At 50.8% G+C, this 10,457-nt stretch overlaps 1 pseudogene; it reads left to right on the forward strand.

Annotated features, from left to right (window-relative positions):
- The first annotated feature begins 7,634 nt into the window (after window positions 1-7,634).
- On the forward strand, window positions 7,635-9,035 carry LOC123039358 (uncharacterized; annotated as a pseudogene).
- Window positions 9,036-10,457: the final 1,422 nt, after the last annotated feature.

A 10,457-nucleotide genomic window follows, 5' to 3' on the forward strand; every position in this document is an offset into this window, starting at 1 on the left:
AGTAGCTCCCAGGCATGGCTTCCTTAGGCCATAGTCGAACTATGAGGCCCTTCATTGCCTGTTCGGCCACCTTGTGGAGCTCGACCAGCTACTTCAGCTGGTCGCTCAGGGGCACCGGATGTTCGGCCTCAGCATACTGAGACCAGAACACCTTTTCTGTCGAGTTCCCCTCCTCGGCTCGGTAGAACGCGGCAGCATCAGACACACTACAGGGGAGATCGGCGAACGCTCCTGGAGAGCTCCGGATTCGGGTAAGTAACAGATAATTTACTTTTATGTTCTTTCTTTCCATAAAGAATGCCTTACCCGCCGCTATCTTCTTCTTCGCCTCGATCTCCTGGAGGGCCTTCTGGGCTTCGGCCTTAGCGGTTTTGGCACTCTCAAGAGCCAAGGCGAGCTCGGACTCCCGAGTCTTCGAGTCACGCTCCAAACTCTCGTGTTTTTCCACGAGAGCCTGGAGCTCTTGCCACACCTCCGCCACCCGCGCCTCCTGCTTCTCTCGCTCGGTGCGCTCCAGGGCCGCACTATTTTCGGCCTGAGAGACCGCCTCCTTCAGGGTCGCCACCTCGGCCGTGGCCCCTGCAACATTTACGTTGGTCCTGTCATTATTTGCAACCAAGTATTTCTATATACATTTACATGCGGTACTACGTACCCTCTTTGTCCTCAAGCTGCTTCTTGGCACGGCCGAGCTTGCTCTCGGACCGCCCGAGGCTTTCCTTCAATGCATTGACCTCCGCAGTCAGTGCGGCAGAGGTCAGCAGTGCAGCCTGCATTCCCATATTGACATATTTTTATTAGACTCATGCGTATATCTTTTTAGATCCTCAGCTCGGCTTTTCTTTCCGAACGCCGAACTGACCATCAGGGGCTACTCTATATGCGGTAACATTTTTTATGTGTTTTGAACATGTACCTCAAAGTCTGTTAACAGACTTGTACAGGCTTCTGTCAGCCCGCTCTTGGCAGACTGAACCTTCTGAATCACAGCACTCATAACAGTGCGGTGTTCTTCGTCGATGGAGGCGCCGTTAAGCACCTCCAGCAAATTGTCCGGCGCCTCCGGATGGACGGGGGTCACTAGCGTCGTAGGTTTTCCCTTCTTATGAAGGCGCCGCCTGTCGGACTCTGGAACCGTTGATGGTTCCGGAGCAGTGTCCGGCCCGGGGCCGGACTTAGATCCCTCTGGGGCTTTACCCCCTTTGGGCCTGGAGTCTGGGAGGTCGCCTTGAGGCGCCTCTAGGACCACCTCCTCCTGGTTTAGTTCCTTTCGGGACTCCACCTCAGCGTTGTCCGTAGGGAGAGGGGAGGAGGCCGTCAGAAGAGAAGCACTATTCACATCTGACGAATCCAAGGAGCCGCTCGTCGAATCATCGAGCTGAGCCTTAGGCGGACTGCATGACCAAATTCGGCGTCAGAAAATGCCAAATAACGGAGAAGCGCCATAAGTTATTCGGATATCCGAATGCTTACGATTTTGCCAGGGGCTCGACCCTAGATGGCCATTCCTCCCCGCCGTCTTCGGCATCGGGGGTGTAGTACGGAAGGAGGGTTCTCCCCTTCTTGGACCCTCCGGCCTCCCCAGTTGGGGCGGCCTTTCTTTTCTTTCCTCCCCCCGTTGGAGGGGGAGAGGCTTCTTCTTCTTCTTCTTCCTCCTCGTCTTCGGAGGCGGAGGGTGCGTCGGGGTTGTCGGGCGATGAATCCGACACCACCAGGCGCCGGGAGCTTTTTCGAGTCCCCGTGGCCTTCTTCTTGGCCTTCTTCTCCAGCACCAGGTGAGGTGCCGGAACCAGCAGCTTCGTTAAGCGGGCGTCCGCTGGGTCTTCAGGCAAGGGAGCCGGACAGTCGATCTGTCCGACCTTCTTCTGCCAGTCCTGTTAAAGAGATGGGAGTTTAGATCCCGCATAGAATCAAATCTATGAAAAACAAATACCTCGTAAAGGGAAAATTAAGCTCACCGCGTTGGCTTGGCGCTTGGCGCAGAATCCGCGATCCTCGGTGACGGGAGGGGAGACCTCGGAGCTCTTGAATAGCACCTTCCAGGCATCCTCGTGCTTTGTGTCAAAGAGCCAAGACAGAGTCTCGTGCTGGGGCGGGTCGAACTCCCACAAGCTAAAAGCCCGTCGTTGACACGGGATAATCTGGCGGAAGAGCATGACCTAGACTACGGTGACAGGTTTAACCTTCCTGCCGATCAGGTCTTTGATGCAGGTCTGAAGTCCGGTCACTTCCACCGAATTACCCCACGACAGGCCCGTCTCTTTCCAAGATGTGAGCCGTGTGGGGATGCCAGATCGGAATTCAGGGGCCGCTTCCCATTCTGGGTCACGAGGCTCGGTGATGAGGACCACCCCGATTGCCACCCTTTGATAGTCTCTACGAAGGCGCCCTCGAGCCATGTAACATTGGCTATCTTGCCCACCATGGCACCTCCGCACTCCGCTTGGCGGCCGCCCACGACCTTCGGCTTGACGCTGAAGATCTTCAGCCATAGGCCAAAGTGAGGCTAGATGCGGAGGAAGGCCTCGCACACGACGATGAATGTCGAGATGTTGAGGATGAAGTTCGGGGCCAGATCGTGGAAGTCTAGGCCGTAGTAGAACATGAGCCCCCGGACGAACGGGTGAAGAGGAAAACCCAGTCCGCGGAGGAAATGGGGAAGAAAAACAACCCTCTCATGGGACCTGGGAGTGGGGATGAGGTGCCCCACATCTCGAAGCCGGTGTGCGATGTCGTCAGACAGGTATCCGGCCTTCCTCAGCTTTTTGATTTGCCCCTCCGTGACAGAGGAGGCCATCCATCTACCTCCCGCTCCAGACATGATTGGAGAAGGTTGAGGTGGGAAGTGCGGGCTTGGGCGTTGGAGCTCGAGCGCGCAGGGACGGATAAGCAAAGGAGGAAGAAGGCGTAAATGGAAAGGGTAGATCCTTATCCCCTTATATGGGCGGCCGAAACTGCGAGCCCCCATCGGCCTAATAAAACTTCCTTATCTCCCAAGCACCGTGGTTAATGGCGCGGTTGGGTTACCCACGCCCGTATTGATGAGAATCCCGGAATAAGGGGACATAATCTCTGCTTTGAGGAGACGTGCCAAGGAAACCGCCTCGCTAAACACGCTGAGGTGGAGCAGTAAAACAATTTGAATAAAAGCCTGGCTGTGGCGTGATGTCACGCTGCGGAATACGTCAGCAGATTAGATTGGTGCAAATATTATTCTCTCTACGGTGGCATGTGGAACTTATTTTGCAGAGCCGAACACTATCCTTGTGTTCAACATCTTCTATGAAGTATTCGGAGGAGGAACCCGCCTTGCAATGCCGAACACAATTTGCGCGCCGGACTCGTCGTCGTTGAAGCCTGGTTCAGGGGCTACTGAGGGAGTGCTGGATTAGGGGGTGTCCGGATGGCCGGACTATGACCTTTGGCCGGACTCCCGGACTATGAAGATACAAGATTGAAGACTCCGTCCCGTGTCCGGATGGGACTCTCCTTGGCGTGGAAGGCAAGCTTGGCGATACGATATGAAGATCTCCTCCCATTGTAACCGACTCTGTGTAAACCTAGCCCTCTCCGGTGTCTATATAAATCGGAGACTTTTAGTCCGTAGGACGAACAACAATCATACCATAGGCTAGCTTCTAGGGTTGAGACTCTCTGATCTCGTGGTAGATCAACTCTTGTAATACCCATACCATCAATATTAATCAAGCAGGAGTAGGGTTTTACCTCCACCGAGAGGGCCTGAACCTGGGTAAAAACATCGTGTCCCTCGTCTCCTATTACCATCCGCCTAGACGCACAGTTCGGGACCCCCTACCCGAGATCCGCCGGTTTTGACACAGACACAGGGCATTGTAGACATAGAAATTTGCAAAATACATACAGATCTGAATGTGGCAGACCTGTTGACTAAACTTCTCTCACAATCAAAACACGATCACACCTTACTACTCTTTGGGTGTTAAACACATAGCGATGTGAACTAGATTATTGACTCTAGTATACCCTTTGGGTGTTGGTCACATGGCGATCTAAACTATTGGTGCTAAATCACATGGCAATGTGAACTAGATTATTGACTCTAGTGCAAGTGGGAGACTGAAAGAAATATGCCCTAGGGGAAATAATAAAGTTATTATTTTGTATTTCCTTATATCATGATTAACGTTTATTATTCATGCTAGAATTGTATTAACCGGAAACTAGATACATGTGTGGATACATAGACAAAACACAGTGTCCCTAGTAAGCCTCTACTAGACTAGCTCGTTAATCAAAGATGGTTAAGTTTCCTAACCATAGACATGTGTTGTCATTTGATGAATGGTATCACATCAGTAGGAGAATGATGTGATGGACAAGACCCATCCGTTAGCTTAGCATATTGATCATTCAGTTTTATTGCTATTGCTTTCTTCTTGTCATATACAATTCCTTTGACTATAAGATTATGCAACTCCCGGATACCGGAGGAATGCCTTGTGTGCTATAAAACTTCACAACGTAATTGGGTGATTATAAAGATGCTCTACAGGTATCTCCGAATGTGTTTGTTGGGTTGGCATAGATCGAGATTAGGATTTGTCACTCTGAGTATCAGAGAGGTATCTCTGGGCCCTCTCGATAATACACATCATAAGAAGCCTTGCAAGCAAAGTGACTAATGAGTTAGTTGTGGGATGATTTATTCCGAAACGAGTAAAGAGACTTGTCGGTAACGAGATTGAACTAGGTATGAAGATACCGACGATCGAATCTCGGGCAAGTAACATACCGATGACAAAGGAAATAACGTATGTTGTCATTACAATACGACCGATAAAGATCTTCGTAGAATATGTGGGAACCAACATGAGCATCCAGGTTCCGCTGCTAGTTATTGACTAGAGAGATGTTTCGGTCATGTCTACATAGTTCTTAAACCCGCAGGTTCCGCGCGCTTAACGTTCGATGACGATTTTGTATTATATGAGTTATGTGATTTGGTGACCGAATGTTCTTCGGAGTCCCGGATGAGATCACGGAGATGACGAGGAGTCTCGAAATGGTCGAGAGGTAAATATTCATATATAGGACGATGATATTCGGACACCGGAAGTGCTATGGGGGTACCGGGTACATATCGGGTCACCGGAAGGGGTTCCGGGCACCCCCCACCCCCCCCCCCCCGACAACTATATGGGCCTAATGGGCCAAGAAGCGGACAGACCAGCCCCTAAGGGGCTGGTGCGCCCCCACATAGGCCAAAATAGGAGGAGAAGGAAAGAGGGGAACGGAGAAGGAAAGGGGAGGATTCGGCGTCCCCCTTCCTTCCCTCTCCCCTCTCTTTCCTTTCCCCTTTGTTGAATATGGAAGGGGGGAGGCCGAATTGGGAGGCGCCCAAGTAAGATTCCTCCTACTTGGGGCGCCCCCTTGGCTGCTTCTCCTCCCTCCAACCTATATATATATGTGGGGGGGGGCACTTCTAAAAGACACACCAACAATTGTTAGCCATGTGCGGTGCCGCCCTCCATAGTTTACGCCTCCGGTCATATTCACGTAATGCTTAGGCGAAGCCCTGCACGAATCACTTCATCATCACCGTCACCACGCCATCGTGCTGACGGAACTCTCCCTCGACACTTTTCTATATTAAGAGTTCGAGGGGCGTCATCGAGCTGAACGTGTGCAGAACTCGGAGGTGTCGTACTTTCAATGCTTGATCAGTCGGAACAAGAAAAAGTTCGACTACATCAAAAGCGTTGTCAAACGCTTCCGCTTTCGGTCGACGAGGGTACGTGGACATGCTCTCCCCTCTCGTTGCTATGCATCTCCTAAATAGATCTTGCGTGAGCGTAGGAAATTTGTAAAATCGCATGCTATGTTTCCCAACAATAGGTGCCGCTGGATACAGCTCTTGTCGATGTTGGTTGTAGCTCGACGTCGGCCGTCTCCATTAGCATGTGGCTCCCATGGCCGCCTGTTGCAGGCTTGCAGCTTTGTTTTGCTCGGTTGTAGCAAAACTAGTCATCAGTGGTAGCATCCCGACCACCGGTCCACTGGTGGTAGCCAAAAAACATTGCCGAGCCATCGTGCGCCGTTGCAGCTCCGCCATTGCCGCTCGTCGCGCCACTGCACATGGTTGCGGCTTTTACGATGACATGTTCCAGCAAAATCTGTCGTCTGTCATGCCATGCTACTCCCCGATTGCAGCTCGGCCGATGGTCGTTTCCAGCAATTTTTATGGCCGGTTACAGCCCTGATGACAACAGGTTCGAGTGTGCCGGCGCCGGGTTTGTAGCTCTATTGATTATGGTTCCAGCAATTCTAGTGGCAGGTTCCAGCATTTAAGACATCCGTTTGCAGCTCTGTCGTGGCCCGTTGTAGCTCCGGCATGGCCGGTTCCAACATGGCCGGTGCGCCCGTTGTAGCTCTTTCGACGGCTGGTTCGAGCATTTCTGCTGCATGGTTGCAGCTCCATCGGTGGTCGGTTCCAGCCAAAAAATCTCGCCCCCATCGCAGCGGTCGAGTGTGTCGTCTCCAGCGCCAGCGTCCGACCTCCGGCGACATCCCTCGTCATCTTCGACGGCTGCGCTGGCCGCTTATATGTGAGGAAAAACGAAACAGAAAGAGGAGTTCCTTTGCATGGAAAGAGAAGAAGTGTCTGCGGGTGTTCAGAGCAAAAGGATAAGGGAGACACGTGTCGCGTTTATGATGGTTGCTTCATCACATGGGCCAACGTGCGCGAGGCTGCCGGCCCAAGACTCGCCGGTGCGCCGGTTCTAAACGTTTTCCTATTCCCATTTACCTGATTCTCATTATAAGATTAGCTTTTGTTTAAAAGAAAAATAAAACTGATGGCTTCTCAACATAAGATTAGCTTGCATTTGTTGAAAAAAAAAGCTGATGGCCAACTCTTTTTTTGAACTTCTGATGGCCAACTCTTGGGAACGAAGCAAATGTTGATAAACTGATCTGTGATGGCTTCTCAACATAAGACTCTTGGGAACGGTCTCCAGACTTTTCAGGGCTTTGCTAAGTGACATGCACGCAAGGTTTTGGTTACCAGTCGAAATTTCAAGATTTCCCATGGTTACCGTGTATTTCCGTGCCCCTCGGTAAATCGCCATACCGAGCAAAAAATACCAGTTTTTTAAAAAATTTGAATTTAAACACTCGATTTACAGTAAAGTACGTAGGATATAATTAATGCCATTAGAGTTGGTTCTGGCATGTTCGTAGCAACCTAGTTCCTGTTTTGAGAGGTCTCTGGTTCGAATATTCGTTCATTCACTTATTTGAATTCAAAATTCAACTATAAAATTCGCTCGAAATATTCTCGGTATTTCTCGATATTTGTCGGTAACCGTGGTAACCACATTTACCCGTCCCCCTCGGTAAAATTGCCTCATTCGGTAACCAAAACCTTGATGCACGATGTATGTCGTCCGTGGTTTTTTTTAGTTTGTGTGTAGATACATTTATTTATTTATTTTCACGTTCCAAATCTCACACGGTGATTGTGATTGACTCGTCATCAGCTGATCCTTTCCTTGGGAGCTCGTGTACTAGCTAGGTCGTGCAAGGGTACCGGCCGCCGGCCTCGACAAATCTATATATACACAGATCGATCCACCCATCCGCAACGGAGATCGATGGCCAATGCGCGCGCACGCCGCGCCGGTGGCGAAATCGCGGACGACATCCTCCGCGACGTCTTCGAGCGCGCCTGCCGGGCTACCAGGACCTCCTCCGCTGCGCAGCCACGTGCAAGCGATGGCGCCGCCTCGTCACCGACCGTGCCTTCCTCCGACGCATCGGCCTCTGGCCACCGACGGCGCGCCACCCGTCCATCCTCGCCGGGATCTTCTACCAGATCACCTGCCCCGTCGGCAAGCCCCGTCGGAAGCACGGCCAGCCTCCTTAGTTCTTGAACCTTCAGCTTGGGGGAGCGCATGCTACCTTCAGCTCGTTCGTCCATGGTGCGCATCTCACCTTTGGCTCACTGGTCGACAACGACGATGGTCTATTCGCCTACGCAAGGCCACTCGCATCGCGCCGTGGTCTTCTCCTCGTGAGCATCCTGCTGCCCACCATGTTCGACGACATGGGCGGTACAGGCGCCCGGGATAAGATCCAGCTGGTGGTATGCCGTCCAGTGGTCAATAAGCATCGCAGTCTCCTTCCATTACTTTCCTTCAACCTAAGTGGATTCTTGAACTGGCACCTCACCGGCTGCGCACTCCTCACCGACGAGGACCATGGTGTCATTGATTATTTGGATCAACCACGACAACGGTCGTCGTTTCAAGTGTTCTTGACCTACACCGGCGACAATGGGGTCATATATGTCCTCTGCCACGGATACTTGGAGCACGCCCACCAAGTTTTGCCAGGCTTCAGACCTCATCAGGTGTGGGCCATTCGCTGGCGTTGTCACCCCTAACACTGTGCACTGGTTGTACAAGGACGAGACAAGTTTCTACACGCTCGATATAAACGCTATTACCACCGATGTCTCTCTGACCAAGATCCCAATCCACGTCGAAGCTTGTCGGCCGTGGGGGCGGGTGTTGTTTCCGTGTGTCTCCGTGGAAGGAAAGCTTTTGTTCGTGAGTATGCGGAACCATGGCATATTAGTGCTTTGGACCAAGCAAGAACAAGACGATGAGGGATATGGCCGTGAGGCTAGCTCAGGAGGGTGGTTGGGCTCCGACCTGATAAATCTAGGAAGCAAGGACGAAATAAACAACGTCTTCTACGCAGAGAGGAGAGGTGCCATGCTCATCGAGCAGTCTGGTGGTTTCTTTTTCTCCGTTGATCTCAAGAGCAAGGAGATGGCGCCCGTTGATATGAAGGGCGAGGACATGGAGCCTCACAAGGGGTATTATAGGTTTCCAATGTATCATTGTAGTAGTACTTGGTGTAACGGAGTCTATGGCAGAGGATGGTCCGATTTCATCACGCCAGTATTGTACGAGATGGATTGGGTGCTTGACCGTGGTATGTTGTACGCCACTGACCAGAGGCTAGATGAAGACGGTTTAATTCAATAATTTGTAATCAACATGTACCTACTACATGTAGGGTTTAGTAGCTTTTTTATAGAATGGGTTTAGCATGTTGTAGCTAGCTAGGATGGGTCGGTCGTTGATCGGGTATCTGTCTTGATGGATCACCGGGGTTCTGGATACAAAACGATGCATGGCAGACATTTCATTGAGGGTAGATGTGATGATTCCATTTGTATTCACTCCGACTATCCTATTTGGCTCAGTATGTAACTGAATTTTGTTTGTCCCTAAAATAACTGAAAATATTTATCATGAAACCCTGTGCTACAATGTCAAAAAAAAATCAAGTTGATGCAACAATGTCAACTTCTCGTGAACGAAGATCACTTCGTTTGTGTCCTTTTTGTGATGCAACACACGTCCATGGGAGCCAAATTGAGCATCGAGCGGCACATATACGGTTTTCCTGCGCTCGAAGTGTTGCTTGTGGGGAAAAAAGTGTTCCGGTGTTGCTTAATAGACAGATCGCGCCATTGCCACTCCATCAGACTCTCATCTCTCCTAGCTAAAAAACATCCTCTCGACTCTACAGGCTTGTGTGCTTCCCGCCTCCGCCACCTTCCCCTGTTCCTTCTTATGTTGCTTGCTAAGTAAGTTAACCGAATGTGGTTCTAGGCTTATTATGCTGATGAGCTATTATCCAAAAGTTTTTTTGTTTATGAAAGACTACTCCTAAGGGAAATATCTAGAGTAGCGCAACGCGTCAGTTGGGTGATAATCTAAAAAAATTAACCACCTCAACATCCATCGGAGGGAACCTTGAATAGCCATCTTATCTCTCCCAAGCCTTTGCAACAAGGCTAGTGTTGCTCTTGGCCCTAGGAGCCTTGTTGCAATCTTTCCCCAAACCGTTTTTCCCTTTGAAACAAGACCCAGATTGCGCTCGGCCCTCTACAACAGGAGCCCTATTGCAATCTCCCATGAATCATTTTGGCTCGTGATCATGTTCGACTGTATGTCACCATTGCAACAAGACTCTTGTTGCAAACATTCGTTGCAACAGGACCCTTGTTGCAAAAGCATCTTTGCCTGTGTCTGTCGCCATTGTAGCAAGACCCTTGTTGCAAACCTTCATTGCACAAAGACCCTGGTTGCAAAAGCATCTCCGGCCATGTTCGTCACAATTGCACTAAGACCTTGTTGGAAAACTTCATTGCAATGGGACCCTTGTTGCAAAAGCACCTCCGGATTGTGGTTGTGTATGTCGCCATTGCAGCGGCGTTGCCTAGTTCGCAGCTGCGATGGACGGAAGGCACCTCCGCCTTGCAGTACCTTGCCTGGAACAGGGGCACATCTTCTCACATTTCTCTAGCGGAGGAGCAACAGAAGTGGTTGTTGGGCCATGGCGAAGAGGCACACACGTGAGGCACCGGCTAGAAAAGGCACACAAACACATGAAGTTTG

This window comes from Triticum aestivum, chromosome 2B (assembly GCF_018294505.1).
Source record: "Triticum aestivum cultivar Chinese Spring chromosome 2B, IWGSC CS RefSeq v2.1, whole genome shotgun sequence".
In the NCBI taxonomy this organism is placed as follows: Eukaryota; Viridiplantae; Streptophyta; class Magnoliopsida; order Poales; family Poaceae; genus Triticum; species Triticum aestivum.